Source organism: Colletes latitarsis, chromosome 5 (assembly GCF_051014445.1).
Source record: "Colletes latitarsis isolate SP2378_abdomen chromosome 5, iyColLati1, whole genome shotgun sequence".
Taxonomy (NCBI): Eukaryota; Metazoa; Arthropoda; class Insecta; order Hymenoptera; family Colletidae; genus Colletes; species Colletes latitarsis.
Window position 1 is genome coordinate 34,915,134 of NC_135138.1, and position 17,883 is coordinate 34,933,016.

Genomic DNA, 17,883 nt, shown 5'->3' on the forward strand with positions numbered 1-17,883 from the left:
TACAATGTAAAAGAGTCGCGAGGTTGGGGGTTGACTGGGGGTTTATGAAAAAAGCTACGACTCTCCGGCAAAGCCATAAGTCAGCGATTTCCTCTGGTACATTGAGTCGGCGGCCGTGCGGCCGCGCGGACGAACCAAGCGAGCAACGAACTATCTTGCGAGTTCTTATGTGCCCCGACGCCGACCTATAAGACATACGCGTCGCGTACGTCATTTCGAACGACCCGTTATCTGCGAACCTTTCACGGGGCGTCAGTTGGACCTTCGAAAAATTTTCGGTGAACGCCTTATCTGGCCGGTCGAGGGGAACGACCGATTCCCTTTGCCCTGGATGGAATCGGACGGTTCTGCTCCCCTGGAATTTTTGTAAAAGGGAAGTAAAAATTATTTTTATTCGTCGAACGATAAAGCATTCCGCCCGAAATTTTATTATCCTAGTCGGGGCTGCAATTCAAATTTAGCGAAAGCCTCGGATATCAAATTTAGGGATGCAATCTATCGGTTTAAAAAAATCTGTATCTCCAGTTTTCTTTCTAGGGTATTTACATAGTCTTAACATATTTAAAATTGCAGAACACGTATTATTTTTTAACAACTTATGTCGAACTTGATCGATGCATTGGCATGAATACATGTTCTAATTAAAAGAAAAATCGTATTTTAAGGTAATCGTCAACATGAAAGGTATCGATAAATATACGTGCTATCAATGCCCAATCTAGTGTTAAAAATGTAATTTAGAATTATTCTATATCAAAATAACATTTTTCTGTGTTGGAATGGTGAATAGTTTGTGGAGCCTCGAAATAAAAATTAATTGGAGTATATAAAATATTTCGAAATAAAGCTCTACTGTTTGCAATATTTTCAAAGTAAGATGCTACTTAAAGAACTGATAAATTACAGAAAATAGACTTGTTTGCTGCATGAGATAGTATTTTACATATCTTTGCTCGTGGTACGCATAACGGAATCAACAAGTGCTGCTAGAGCTTGTAATTCTAACGAAGTTAATATCGGATAATTGTTTAATCAACCAACCACTGTTATGTGAGAACATGAGTTCGAACCGCAAAACATGTACATATAACTTCGATGAAACTAGAATTAGTGCAGTAGTGAAACCTGATATTATTGTATTTAATCAATTCGTGTGAAAAAGAAATTTTAATATAGTTATTAATAAATTTAAAAATTGTTTGATAAAGAACGCATATTAAGTATTACATTGACGAACTAGTTGGATTGAAAATAAAAAAACGCGAAATATTTAAAAATCTTGCTGCTTCCAGGCAATCGTAATTGACATATTGAAATACCTATTATTGATTATTACCGCCAATATAGTGTACACCTATTATATTTCTCTCCCCATTCGTTTCATAAGCTGCAACCCCTTGATGGAACAATTTATGGACTATTAAAAAAGTACTTCAACGCATATGCTGATAATTGTTCTTCTGGAGAACAATTGAATATTTACCATTTACCAAGCATCGTCAAAAAAGCTTTGCCATTAATTGCTGTATGGTACTAACTGGTTTCAGATACACTGATATTTATCTCTTTAAACAATTATTATTCGAGGATCAGGAACGTGCTACAATCAAACGTTATCTATAGATCATTTGATGATCCACATGCAACTAGTTTCCATTTAGTAGTGAATAAAAAAAAAGCTATGACAATTACAACTGTTCACTTAATTCTTCAAATTAATAGACAATAATTATCATAAATTATCCATAATTCTTTGAAGATAATTATGCCATAAATTTGTTTGCTTGGACATTTGAAATAAATGAAAAGTTTTTAGACCTCGCGTAGTTTCAAATTTTGATTCAACTCTAATTAAAACGCATAAATAATTGTGCATAGTTACATTATTTCGTAACAATTATACCGCATATGTCAAATGCAAGTGCGACAAGTACGGGAAATTATACATAAATACGTAATTAATGGGAATCTCGTTAAATCTAACACGTACAATGGTTTAAATAGTTAAGCGTTAATTCAATAGTTTTCGATGAAATTCCGGCAGATTTATTTGAAAACACGTTGAAAGGGGTATATTATTCTTTTTTAGGCCCTGAACAGAAACAATTAGTGATATTTGACAGTGTTTCATTATTAAATACTTCAAACTGTTTTTGAAAAAAGAAAAAAACCGCGCAAATTAATTGCGAACTAACGATTTCTCTTGTTCGTTCGAAATGAAAATACTACGAATTGGCAGGGGAAATAATAAAAAATAAATTGAAGTCGGGGAAAAAGTATGCGGAATTTTCGAGTTTCGGGTTCTCTAAATTCCTCCGAATTCCTGGGGAAAATAACCATGAGTCAAACACTAAATGTAACGAAAACGTGTTCGTTCATTACACTTTATTTTCATTGAAATTTGATAGAAAGCCGCCAATAACCGCTGTTGACGCGACCGAAAACTAACAAACCGCTCTTGTCGTTACACAGAAATTACGGTCGAAATACCAGCGAAAAAAAATGTAAAGTAATGAATTGATAGCACGCGAGAATCTGCGTTTCGCGGTCGGAAAAACGAAAAATTGTCGGTGGTAATCGCATATTCATAGCAAATCGATGAGCAGAGCGCGTCGAAACGGTGATTTCGCTTTCAAATGTTTGTTTTGCGAAGCTTCTTGACCATCGCTAGCCGCGAAACGAGCTTTCGTGTTTTTGCGGATTGATATATGAAGTGACGTTAGCGGTGGCACTAAAAACTGCCGTGTACTACGAGCAAGTTTTGCATTGATGTATATTGCGGGCCGAGTAAAAACAGTGTAAGTGGCTGGATGTGAATGCATATCAAGTGCAACACGGTATACTGCGACTGCTGAATGCGAATTAGGCTGCGTCAGATAAAAACGGAATAATCCGGCATTCGGCTACGGGGAAAGCTGCCTGGGTAATTATAATTCGAAAGTTGACTAGAGGATTTAAAGTTGTTCCGAAAATGATTGCAAGAGATTTAACTGTTTTCGGGAATTCGTTGAAAAATGTTCGAGGGGACTCGTCGGATTAAATTTTTTAACGTTGGAGGGTTAGGCATTTGCGACGAAAAGCCGGACGTAAGACGATTTCAAACGTTTTTCGTACGTTATAAAATATTTTCGATTCGATGTGACTGGATACATCGGAATTATTTAGCGAATATGAACGATCGTAGCGATACAATCGAATTGATAACGCGTGCAAATACTTATCTCCGTTTTGCAGCGTGTCGGAAGTTTCCGTAATATTGCTTTCGAAATTGTAGGAAATGTGCGGTAAAAAAGTGTTACCAAACATTTCGATGCGTGTGTCGCGGACAGATCGTGGAAATGGCTGAAAAACAGGAACGCGGACGGGAAATATTTCGGCGCTCTTTTTGGTATCGCGAAAAACACCGTGTCCACGGTGAAATCCAGCCGTATTAATGAACGCATCACGCCGCTCGCGTACAGGTGTGATCATTAATTCTGTTAAACGGCGATAAATGACGACGACGTTAAGTGACGTTGACCCTGTTTTAATAATTGTCACATGCATCCCGTATCGACCGAATGTTCGCGTTACGTCATCCGAGTAAAATGGTGAATTTTTGAACGGGGTATTTTTACTCGATTCGCAATTTATGGATCATCCCGATGTCGCTATTTTAATATTTCACTCATCGACGAGAATAATTGGAACGAGTAAAACCAGCGAGAGGGTTAATAAAATTACATTACTACTTATTATTACAAATTTCAACAGTACATCACACTCGATAATTACGAAACAAATCGATGAATGCAATTCACTCAAACTTCGCGACGCACTTTCTTTTCGGACATCGTTACGAAATCACTCTTCTCGATACAGAAAACGAAACTGAATTAAATACGATTTCTGAGGATTACTATTTTAATATTTCATTCATCGACGAGAATAATGGGAACGAATAAGACCAGCGAAAGGGTTAAAAAAATTACAGCTATCGTCACTTATTATTACAAATTTCAACGCTATATCACACTCGATAATTACGAAACAAATCATTGAATACACTTCACTCAAACTTCACGCGTCCTCGTAATCGTGATGCACTTTTTTTTCGGACATCGTTACGAAATCACTCTTCTCGATACAGAAAACGAAACTGAATTAAATACGGTTTCTGAGGAGTGTGAAATGCCAGCATGATGAAATATTCCTTTAACTCCTACAAGGTGAACGTAAATCGCAATATTTCCCCATGATCTGTTTATAAATGATATATCAGTTAATGTAGTTTACTTTTATTGAAGTATCTGATGCACTGGTAATTGTTATAATAGGAACAGTTACGTGTTGCTTCAAATATACCGAATTTTCGTACATTTCCCAACCAATAAATCAAATAAATCGTATTCGTAACTGCCAGATTGTTATCAAATATCGGGAAACAATACTCGCGAACAATGCGAGAAAAGAATTTTCTCTTGCCTGAATGACTGCATTGTCGATACGCAAATCTCAGCGTGTTACATATGTACATCGATACGTCAATTTTCCGCTAAATAGATTACATTATTTCCATAAAGGTAAGCATACGAGATAACAATTTAAGCGAAAACACGCGTCGACAATGTAGTAACCTATTTACTGTAAAAGAGAAACGCGCGATCGCTTTTTCCGAGTTTAAGTTTCGGATTACTATTGATAGAACTTCGTGTGTTCAACTTGGAATAGTCGACTTAACGCGTTACAAAGTCTAATAATAAATTCACTCGACTTTGGGGAAATATTTAATAAACGATAACTTTGTGCAGCGAGAGTTCAGCGTATCAATAAATAAGCAAACCGCTGTTGTTGATCACATCTTTCGTGGTATAAATTAAATTGAATGTATTCCTGGCCATGTTAAAAATTCAATCTGAGCTTCCTCGTACAGTATACATACGACGACAGTTGTATTTTAAAAAGAAATTTTATGTTAATGCACACAATGTATCGTTTGGTAAAATAAGAACGATTCGTCAAGACTAATATTTTATTCGTTCGGTATATTTCGGATGAAACGATACACACAAAATACACGTGAAAATATTTTATACGGAGCGTGACAGTTAATTAATATGGATTGGTTGGATGGATATTTCAAAATGAATGCAACAATATAAATAAGTTAATCTCACTATATTACGTCAAAAATTCCCCGCATACGTTTCATTCATATTATCGTTAATTACTATTTGACAAGGAAATTGATTTAATTAAAGTTATAGCGAATTATTTAATCAAACGAACGACAGGCGTAGTCGTTAGGAGTGGGAAAGAGATTTAATCATATATAACAAAGCCGAGACCAGACGATGGAGGAAAGTCATAAGCTGGATTATACTTTCGTCTTGAAGGCAATGTATTCTTAATTATCGGATTTAGTGGTATATAAGTGGGCATTTATATGTGGTATACGTTTCCTGAAGAATTTAGAGAATATAATAGTACTCCCTTTTGCTATCGGAAATGAATGTCGCAAGATATTCACGCAATCTTTTAAAAATCCACAAATGTATAGCAAAAGGAAGATTTCCGGCGACAGCAAGCGCGAAAGGAACGTGAAAGATGTTCTATTTCACGACTGCTTCTAATTTCAAATGGATTGCAGAAGTAGCAGTAGGTATAAACAACTTGAAAAATATAATTTAAAGCAACAGCCAGACTTAACCGTCTGCCGCTAGGAAATTACTGTTTATTCGGTGTCATATCTACTGAAGGAAACAGGGAAAAACTATAATATTCATTATATTGACTTTAAGAACTGTAATATCGGAATCTGTCAAACGTGAAGAAGCAAAAGTTTGTCGAAGCAATTTCGCTGACGAGTCAATAGTAAAATATGGATGCTTTTGGAATGTTAAATCAGTTAAATGTTCATATTAGAAAACACAAAATGTTATGTTCCATGCATAAACATCTGCAATCTAGTAATAACAATATAAATTGTTAGAGCCTGGTGTATACCTCGCAAAAATCACTTCGAAAATGATCGTCCAAAGTAAGATACTCTCTTATAAAGCTGATAGAAACGATACACTGGAGGTAAAGTTCATTAGAAAGAAAGGACAACGACAGAAATTACTGCTAAGTCGCTAAAGCATTAATCGATCGAACCGTAAGTCGCGAGAATAGTCCGATAGGATGAACGACGAAAAGTCGGCCAACGTTGTTAACTGTCACAAATAAACTTTCCTTTTTTTTTTTTTCTCTTCGAGACGAAAATTGTAAAAGTAAGCCGGTAGAAAAGAAGATTTTCCCCTTGGATGGGTTATAATGAGAAAAGTAATTCCAATTTAAATAATATCCCGAAGTGCCGGGGAAAAATAATATCTGTGATCGCGCTGAAACTCGCGGAAAGAGAAAACTAATTCCAAAAGATAGCTCGGCCATATGATCTTTCTCTAAAACGTCGAACGCAATCGATGGGAAATATTCGCGACGTTCCCTTATTACTTGGACCGCGTTTCCGAGGGTTACAAACGTTCGAAAATTATTAAAACGAAAAAACTTTCTCGACCGTCGTTGACCGTAGCTGACTCGAGAATTTCCAAAACGAAGCTCGAAAGTTCGTATCCGCCTCAAACGCGTTTTCGTGGCTACTATAAAAATTTGTGTTTCATTGACGCTTTTGAATTGATACTGATATTGTCGACAAAATGATTTCTCGGGTTTTCTCTTCTAATTAAAAATTTCAAACTATCGGTAGAAAAAACTAAACAGTCAAATTACCAAGCGCGAGAGTTTACGTTCCTTGCAACAAATTTCTAAAGATATTCAGTAAGGGGAAACAAACTCATCGCGTTTCCTTTCATACGGAAATTCGAACGTCCTGACTTCATCGGTCGCACGTGCAACGCCCTGGTGCAAACAATGCACGGAAACGTTTCTTCTTCCGTGCTCGTGGATTTTGTTAGCGAACCGGTGAAAGAAAACTTCGGGCGATCTTGCCCCTCGTTGTTATCTTGTTGTCACGAAACATTGTCCCGTTCGTTTTAATGTCTGGGGAGCCTCGTTATAAAGAACCAATGACGCATTATGAACTAGTGAAAAAGTAAACTCGAGTCGCCCGGAGCAGTCTCATGGCGTTTCGAGAGAATTTACTGTTGAAATTTGCTCTGCTTATACTTTTGTTGGACGATTGCAACTATTGGTACGCCTTTATGCAACTTGCCAAAATGTTAATCAATTAATAAGAAAACAGTATCGATATTCAGCATAGAATATTATTGAACCAAAACAAAATGTTTTCAACAGAAGATTAGAGTTTTCTGACCAATTAACAAATTACCATATCAATGATATTAGTCCTGATTCATGGATGGTGTCATTTGAAAGATAATTTTAAAGTACTTAATAGGAAAGGAAAAATTATTGAAAGTTTCAAGAAATGTTGTGGACACTGTAAGAGTGACAAAAGGATCTTGAGAAATGGAAATGCATCGTGCGAACAGCACAGTCTTGTCATTTCTTAACTATTCTCTTGCATTATTCTCTTTCAAAATTCCTACAGTGTAATGTGTCATGCAATCCTGAACAAAAGGCACGAAAATGTATCACATTCTTCATTAGTCGTCTCTGAAACGATACCGTGAAATATTCCAAAATATTCTCCATCGTTATTGGAGTCCCCAGGAACGTCTAGGGAGTAAAAGTAAAGAATACCGCGGTATGGGAGAGAAAATGTTCAACCTCGTTCCATCGAAAGGGGAAAGAGAACAGGACTTGGTTGGCTGAAAAGGGCGTTAGAAGCCTTGGAAAAGGAAATTAAATAGATAACATTTGCCATCGCGAAGAGGCGGACCTAATCGCGTGCGGTCGCGTGAGACAATTTCATCCGCTTTTAACGGTCGACGATATATTTGAAGTTTACTCGTTGACGCCATCCAAACCCTGAGAACCTGGTTGGAAAAGCACGACGTAGATCCTGCTTGATATCTTGTTCCTCCTTTTGCGTGTTTGTACAGTCACGAAGACGCATACGTTACGCGTTTCATCACTATAATCCACGAACCTGTTCTCCACCGTGTACGCAAAGATGTATTCCTTCTTTAGTAATGATCTCATTTTCGCGTAAAAATATTTGACGATATTTTCAGTAAAGAAACTATATCACAATAAACGAAGTGACAAACAAAAATGTTTAATTTACCAAAATAACACGTACGTATACAATAGGTATAGATTTGTCAAAGTTGCAAAGAACGAGTAATTCTAATTGGTAAACCGAGAGCATAATTTACTTGAAAATGTACCCAAACGAGACTGCATTATGACATTGATATTACCAGCCATTTCTCGAGAACGATTCGTGCAGTGTGAAAAATTACGGTGTCGTAACGGGAATTAAATTAACGAGCGGACATTAAATTTCAACATGGATCGAATGGACCTGCAAGAATCAGACTTTTAAAGGCGATCCTAATTGAAATATCGTCGTTGTTGCGATTACTGGTTAACGGACGAATAAAACAAGATAGTTTATAAACAAAATCAATTTTTATCAGATCATATATCGAAAATATAGGCATTTATAATAATTTAAAGACCATTTCTTGAAATTTTAAAAAGGTATAACTCTCTAGATTCTACTGTTTCTTAAACAAAATTAGTTAGCTTAGAAAACGATCTTTTATGCAATTCAAAAATGTGTTATCAGGATTTATTTATGTGTAAGAAATTGTGCACCCATTGTCTAATTACTTTCACGCAGAAAATACGTGATTTATGAAATATGAAGTCCTGTCCCAATGATTCATGATTACGAAAATTGATTTCCTTTTGTACAAGTGTCTCCGATTGTTTTTGACTTGTTTACGTCGCTGAATTAATGATTGTGAGAGCTATTAGCTTATCTGAATATGATGCTTTGATTAATTGTTCGTGGGCACTTTTTAATACGAGAATTTGTTGAGAACAGGATTGTTTATACCCGCAAAATTTCCAAAATATTTAGAGGAAAGAATATTATTTGTTAAATAAGCGTTTAACTATTCTTCTTAGTCTATACAGCTAAAATAATTACTGATTAATGCTCTGTACCTAACATTTCTCAGACACTATAATTTAAGGGTACAATTTGGTATGAATTCATAAACTGATATTATTTCCAAAATTGAAGAAGTCAGAGGATGAAAAAATAAGTTCAAAATGTAGAGTAAAATCTGTTCTTATAACGCTTCCATAATTTCAGAATAATTGAATACGATTTGCATGGCTCGTCTGACCATTATCTTCTTTTTCTACTTGTTCTGATATCCAACTCTATTCTATGCGTACCCGATTAAATCTCACAGTCAATTTTCTCGAGACCATAGTCGCGTATGCAAATACATTTTCAATTTATTTTTCTACGTAGTATTCGCAGTCAAACGTTTGTAAAATAACTCGCGATGGAATAAGATGTAACTCGTGCTTTAAGTCAAGACAACTGAACCGTAATAACAAATGGCAGCATCCGTATTAGTCTGAAGATTTATAGAACGTCGGTCGATCTCGTGACGAACTTGCATGCGTGTCCCCTGAAAAGCATTCGTGCAAATAGTGTTTGTAGTTCCTCTCGAATCGCCTTGTATAGCGCATTACTCGGGGTTCCAGTTTAAGTAGTGATTTCGTTCTGCTGTCTGCACCACCTCCGTTACCCGTCTCACGGTAACAGTTCTCTTACTAGCGAAGAGCCGTGGCAGTTAAGGCAAAGAAACACGTTTTGAAGAAGCACGTACCGATCGTAAAGCTTATACGAGGATTGCGAGGACGGGCACACGATGCGACGCCGCTACGTCGAAAACTTCACACCGTCGCGACGACCCGTTGCTGTCAAATTCCGTACCTTCGTCTCGAGAAGTCAGGAATCACAACAAATTTTGCAAAATGTACGACAAAGAGAGCAAAAGTCGACTTGCCTCTCGACGCGCGTAGTATCCCTAAAAAAATTATAACTTTATTAACTTCTGATCCGTTGACAGAGAACTAAGTCCTCTAAAATAATTGTTCATTCCAATTTCGATAACTTCAGCCTATTGCCTTCGATTTAGACTGTGCTATTAACGTAATATCTGATCGACCGTGCATATTCTCAACGTATACAAGAAATGCCAGAGAAGCACAATTTTTCATTCGAAGTCTAAAGTCAGTGTCCTGATCGAGCGCGAAGCAAACGCTCTGGTCAGTCGTCGATCGATTTACGCACGGTCTCGAGAGAAATCCTCGCCGCTGCTGACACAATGGCCAGCCGGAGCGACTCCAAATTTCGATGATGTTTTTTGCATACCATCTCCTCTAAAACGGTTCAGAATTTATAGTCAAGGGGGTTAAGATTGGAGGTCCCGTCGCAAACGGCAGCTCTAGCGGAATCCGAGAGATTGTTTCCCAGCCACGTTCGAGTCGTTTTCGTCTCGCGCGCTGGTGAAGAGTCCAAATTCAGCAGAAAATCCACTGGACTTTCTTATATATTTAATATCGTAGCTACTGTTCGCCATTTATCCGTCGAATCTCAATTAAAATTATTCGAGCCGTAAAAACGCGAGATTTCTGTTTGATAAAGCGTGGGAATTGAAAGCGCAAGATTTATGACGGCAAGAAATCCCGGCGAAGGAAAAAAAGAACTCAATAAACAGAATTATTTATCACACGTGTGTCAAGGCATCCGTACGAATCTCCAAGGACACGCGTCCTTTCTGCGACGCGTCGAGCCTCCTGTTTCCGCCTCCTCGGTCGGCAGGGTAGGGCCGAAAAGAAGGGAGAATATAGAAGGTCGAGAAGGCTGAGAAACGGGGCTCTGAAATACGTCAAAGTAACACGTCGCCCTAAAATCTGTCGAATCCTTTACACGTCTGATCATTACACTCGTCAAAGTACGTGCAAGATTTATTTCCTTTGGTAATCGTAGCTTCATTTTTCACATTAGATTTTTATTATAAAAAAAAACCCTGTATAAGAACTTATACTGTGTACTAAACCAAAGGATGAAATTGTTTCGTGTACGCGTGCAATGCAGTACGACTCGAACATCGATGCAAGTAGAAATAGCGAATAATAGTCAGACGCGACAGCGCGACTAGTATTCGCAGGCGTGTCCAATAAATTTTTTAATTTAATTGTCTCGAAAACGAAGCTCCGAATGAAATAACTTTATCACCAACAAAAGCAAGTTTGTACTCAATAAAATAATATATAAATCTGTAGTAAACGTGTACTTTTTGGTACTTGTAAAAAATTTATTGAAGAGAAAGGAATCTATGGAATCGAATTTCATCTTATCGAATAAAACATTGCTCTTGTTAAGGAGCACCCTTAAGCAAAACTACAGTATTATATAATAATAATACAATATTGTTATTCGAATAATTTTAAATATCAAATTGCACGGCAACGAATCCCAGTGACGAACACGTTAACGTCGACCGACCATGGGAAAAACATTTACGACCCGTTCCATCCACCCTCGCACCCTCGCGAATTACGTTAGCTAGTAGCTAACAGAGACAGGCATCACGTCTCAAGGTTGCCAACACAGGATACATCTTATTCCTTCTCGAAGAGCCCCGACGGAGTTCCTCCAGTCGGATGAGTGTGCGACGCGGGTCCATGTGTCTTCATCGTGCGTACGCCACCCCCATACAAGGGACCACCCACACCGACAAGCGCACACGAACGATCCCTGTATCTGTGCTAGATTTTGCTGGTGTTCTTCGTGTCCCATCATGCCAGTCGTGAGAGCACCGGCTTATCTCTACGAGCTCTCTTCGAAGAGACTAAAGTGGAGTGAGCCATATCCTCCCTCTTCCCTCTTCATCCTGCTGTCGTTCGACGAAGCGATGACGTTTCCACTGTCTCTATCCCGGGCCACTGATCTACCATACCCGTGGCGAATTATCGCGATCCATGAACTTCTGTCTCCTTCTCGTTCGATGATTCAGTGCTACCTGATAACCAACCGATCCCGCCGCCTTCGTCCAGTGATTTCGGGATTAGGCCTAGTCATTTAGCGTCGAGTCCTTCGAAGAGGGGCTGGAACCACCCCAATGGCTGATAGTATTAACGCGTACTTCGCCAGAACTGGTAACCCCCATCGTCGGTGAAATAATTCACCGTTGTGCAAATTCTTTTTTTGTTTCGTTTAATCCTCGGCTCCACGCATACTACACCCTAAATTCGACTAATTTTTGTTTGTTGAGGTTTACGAATATATTTTAATTTTTGCTAAAATTACAATTTAAATAGCAAAACTAATTTTACCACACACAATCGTGAAACACAACTGATTGGTTAAAGAAAATGAATCTGAATAGGATCCATATCATGTGGCCAATTGTCTAAAAAGAAAATGTTGGTCTCGTACCGAATTTCAGAAATTTGGACAGACGAATAATCGAGATTGTTAGGCTTGCTTCTATCGAAATTAAAAAGGAGTACAGAGAGTGTCGCTAAAGAAATTAAAATACTGAGAGAGGCCCAGCGTAAGAAGGGCTCCTATTTAATGATGATTGCTCGATTTCTTTAGGGAAGGCGTACAGTTGTCCCTTGGAGGAGTAGCAGCTGGGTATAATCCTTAGGAATATTTCACAGATGTGGGCCCCAGAATTATCCCACGCCTTCAATCCATTAGGCTTCACGCATCTAAGGCAACTTGAATGTTCTTTAAACCAGATAAAGCGCGAATGTAATCGCGTAATAAAAGTTACGTTGAAAACAATACGAAAGTCGTGGTAAATAAAGACCAAACCGGGAAAGTTGCTCGCGTAGAATAACCATGAGAACCACATAGAAATATTTTCCGTTACCCAATGGGATAGAGAGAAAATAGACGAAATATTGTTGACACGGACAGAGAGAATATAAATACTATTTCGAATTCATAGCCACGAAGGCAGACTTCGCCGATCGACAATGGCGCAAGCTTTGAATATGAAAGTCGATCATGGACATTTCAACAGCGAAAGCTCCCAGTTTGTCAATAACAGATGAAATTATTCATGGATCGATTTACGATTTTATTAATTTGAAGAGAACACGCGTAGAATAGAAATTACGAATCTCTTACTATTTGTCAGATGTATTTCAAGAAATTGTTAAAAATGAAAATTTATTTCGAGCTTTCTCTAACTTTACAGGGACTCTGGATCTTTTAAGTTCAATTCTCAACGCGATAAAATGATAATATTGATCATATCACTCACGAATATTATTAAGAATATTTCAAAGTGTTAAATTTTTACACTTCGAAAATATGATACATCGAATGCAATGCGGATTTTTTGGTTAAAAATTAAAGGAATAAAGTGGAAACGAAATTATCGATAAATCGTAGTCCGCGGAAACGCGGGAACAAAAGTGAACATTCGTGTTTGCATATTATTCCAACCACTGTTTCACGCGTTGAACGTTCTATATAGTTTGTGTTTCTAATTGATCCGTAATGGTTTCTCTCGTGGTGATTTTTCGAGAAAGAGGAATGCTCAACCACAGCTTAATGACACCTCGTGCTCGTATATTGCGCGTATGCATTGTATATAGTCCACGTACCACGTATCAACAGGTTTCATGATCGATATCGTGCGTTTAATAATTCCTGTCCTTCTCATCCTACAACATCGAGCAAAGCCACGAAGGAACAAGTAAACCATTGTTCCATCCTGGAAATAAATTCAACTCTTCCAATTTTATACCCACCGTTTCATATTATAATTCGAGTACCTTTTATTTTTTTATTAGTTACAATTTACTATTTGTGTAAATATAAATTGGAACTTGTTTCATTCAAACACTTAAATGATTAAAAAATTATTCGAAGTCTTTTTATTTCATTTATTTAACACGTTAACTGTCAAACCAAATCCAAATAGGCATGAACTATAATTTATTTTAACAATTTGACGCAGTATTCTTTGGAAAGAGAAGCCAATAATTTTAATAAGCAAAGAATTAACCAATGAATGAAAGGCAACAAACTTACATTGCGACAATCCCTCAGTCTTTATTGATAGCAACTCGTACGATCTGTCGCGCATAATATAGGTAACATACATTACGAATAAAAATCTGACAATTTAATTCGGATATTCAAATGTCCATACCCATCTGAAGTGATCCGAAATTTATTGAAATTTTAATTGTACATCCAATTATATCTAAAGTTAGCTCTAATCGTGTCTGGATATTTTCGAAGTAAAATTCACTGAAAAGATTAGTTCTAACGTATCGAACTAACATTGCTTGTAAAATGTTCGATTTAATTTTCTTGCCTCGGCTTCGTAGGGTTAATTTTGAAATGCAAATCGATAGAAGCGTAGGCTCGATTCTAATAATATCTTTCGAATCTTGTTATCGATCGCTGCAAAGAACTAACATAAACGAGCAATGATGACCAAGAAAACCGAGGTTACGCTGGTGGAAACAAAATAATAAATTCGCTCCTTGACTCCGATAGAGTACGGGATAAAGCAACGCGGCTTATCGTATGAGCACAGTCTAGAGATAACTGCAATATATTTTTTTAAGACAGATATCGAGTGGAGGGATAGGCGTGGTCCGCTCTCTCGAAATAGGACGTCCGTGTTATCGGTGTTATCAAACGGTGGTGATTGATGGAGCCCGGGCTTTTATAATAATTACTCGATTACCCTCATATTAGGTCGTAATTGTTTACCGCAATTTGAGGGCTAAATATAAAGCGAGGGCCACAATCGGCTCATGTTTCGAAACGGAGAGTTCTTCCCTCTTTCCCCACCCACGCCGTCCTAACTCAATTAATACTGATTGCTCTTCGCGAGAAGAGCACTTAAACGCGGAGATTAGTGATTAAAAAAGAAATTGTAATTGTTGTTAGATTATGGGATAAATTGAACAGAATGTTGCAGCACCGTGATGGGGGAAATTAAATTAAGAGAGTAAACAGGGTGGAGTAGAAACGCCACCAACTTCAAACATTTCCCATTATTTTTAGACGTAGATAACAATAATATGTACGTACGATATATAAAGAGAGACGTGTTATGGCATTTCATCAATGTTATTTTTGGTATATACACATTTGGTTATACAAATGGTTAAAAACTAGCCAAAATTTGTTCTATTTCACAAAGTCCTAGTATTTGCAACGAATGAAAAAAACAGAAAGAAACTGTAGATAAGAGTGTCAAAGAGATATTTATATGAAACGTTTATTATATTCGATACGCGAGTGCATTATGTACGCGTTTTGAAGGGGAGAAACTATACATCACGCCCTAGGTAAAATAATGAAACAATACCCAGTGTCTGTGTGTATTTCGATTATGTACGTGTGACGAGCAGAGTAGGCGAAGCAGAGCAAAGAGGGTGAGATTGAGGGAGCCTTGGTAAAGATATTAGGTGGCAGGTTCGAGCAAGCACGGAAACCCCATCAGCTCGAAGCTCGTAAATTTTCCCGGAAGCTGCCGAAACTCTGCTCCAGTAGGCCTACATAAGAATATACTGCAGACTGGTTGCACCTTCAATCCGCAAGTACTCCTCTTCTATCCTAGATCCACTTCCGTCCCCGTGACGTATCTCTGCAAGAACAAAGGATTCACGTTCTCGTGACCTTCTCCTCCTTTTTGCGCGCTCCTTCGACTGATCCACGTTGACTGACGAGTTCTGATCACGGATCTCGTCGTTGAGCTACCGTACAGCTTGGCGTACCTACGAAAAAATCGACATCTTGCAGCGGATAGGAATTATTGGAACAATAGATGACGATCAACGAGGAATAATGTCTCTTATTAGGATGGAAATGAAGTCCCTGAAATAAAAATTATAGTCGAATGATACGTGAATCGATATCTCTTCAAAGTATATGTATATTTTGGTATTTTAATTCGCGGAGATTCTAAAATTGTGCTCAGGCTTTGTCGATAAATGCTGCAGAGTTCAGGTCAGCACGCAGCGTTGGTCTGTCGACCGCTCTCCTTCGACGAATTCTAAGAACCCGCATGTCCTTTGTACTATAAACGGTATTAATGAAGAGGTACAGTATTATAGTTAAGGAAATTGGATTATTAGTTTTCCCAGAATAAACATTTGCATTACTTCCCTGTATTCTAATTTCTTGATGTCTAGACGACTGATCTCATTGTTTCAAGTCTATAATGTAGTTAATTCAGGAGAAAACAATTAGTTGCGAAAAAATGCTGGCTAGTAATTATGCAAACGTCCTGTATACAAATTTCAATTCATTTTCAACTGAATAAGCAATTTATAATCGATTGGAATTGTTGAAACTGCTTTGGGTATATAGCGTCAAAGTAAATGTCAAAATAAATATAGAAGACAGCAAAAATTATAGTAGCTGATATAGTCATTAGATAGAGGATGAAACGCCCTTTAAAATGAGCGTTTGTACGAGTCGATAGCTTTATTAGTTCCGGAGATATAGCGATTTTAATTTCAAGTCGATGCGGTGGCTAGTTTCGGAGATATAAAGGCCCGAAGCGTTTGTTTACTACGGCCTTGTCAAGGCCGTTGACCGCACGTGACCGTAGTAAATAGTAAACGTGACGTCACTCATTCACTCGGTCAGTGGGTCAACGTGCGACAAGGAGGTACGACGCGACGCGTCAGACGGAGACAGAGATAGTCAAATTAGAAAAATTACGTTTTACATAAATTACGATATCTCGAAAACGGATAGTCCGATCGACAAAAACCAAAAACCATTTCAAAGAGGAAGGTTCACCGCTGCTAACAAAGCCTCAATTATTAATAAAACACTAGTAGTTTCGGAACTGCACGCGTCTAAACTTTTAGTATTTTCAATACGCGTTAATAGGCTTTCGTACGCCGGGGACAGCGAAATAGTGGAAATTGAAAAATTATCCCTTTACATACATTACGATATCTCGAAAACGGATAGTCCGATCGACAAAAACCAAAAACCATTTTAAAGAGGAGGCTTTATCGCTTCTAACAATGCCTCAATTATTTATAAAACAGTAGTAGTTTCGGAACTGCACGCGTCTAAACTTTTAGTATTTTTAATACGCGTTGTTAGACCGTACTGTATGTTAGAAATTCTAAATGAAATTTTAAAGACGGTAATTTGACAGGTTTAGTGTTAAGTAGCCTATGAAAGTATTCGAACGCTTTCGTACAAAACGCTAAATGATTATAAAAATGATGTTACTAATGATGTTGCTAACAAAAAGAAATTAAAATAACGAAAAGAGAAAAATAACGAGCTAGTAAAATTTACAGATAAAAGAAACTACAGTTCCAAAGGAAATTCTGAAGGAAATTCATAAAACCTTACGGATCTCTTTGACAGGTATCGCGAACATTTAAGGAACTGATCGACGAATATTATTTACTTAATAATACTGTATCCTTCGGTTACATGAATACCTCTAAATTTTTATAAATTCTTACCGCGATAAGAGGACCATTTTATGTTAATAGATGAGCATATAATGGTCTTGATACCTACGTGAAAATTATTTCTCCGGGTAACTTGAATTTAATGGACTATCCGGGTCGCTCGTTTTCGTACAGCCTGTGGCTACGCTCAATGATATAAGTCCTTCCCTTTTCGTAATTTTCCATAAATACGTTCGTATTCCGCGGAATACGATGCGATTATAGAGTTCGATTTCCGGTTATCCATGTCAATCATTTAAATATATTGGTTGAAATAAAATTAAGCATCCGTCGACTCAGATTTATAATTACATCTGTAAAAGACATATCTTAATAAATCATACTACGATCCACTCGCTTTTAGAATAACCTGAATCGAGGATTAGCATCGTATGGTCCCTTCATACACGAAATATTTATAAAACCTTTTTACAATAAATATTTCCCAATTAAGGCTGCGATTATTTTCTACGTAGAATTAAAATTTTTTATTTT

The 17,883-nt window shown here is 37.4% G+C and overlaps 1 long non-coding RNA gene across 1 annotated transcript in view; it reads left to right on the forward strand.

Moving 5' to 3' along the window:
• LOC143341757 (uncharacterized) overlaps positions 1–17,883 on the forward strand; it is a 174,540-nt gene that overhangs the window by 155,116 nt on the left and 1,541 nt on the right. The window lies entirely within an intron of this gene.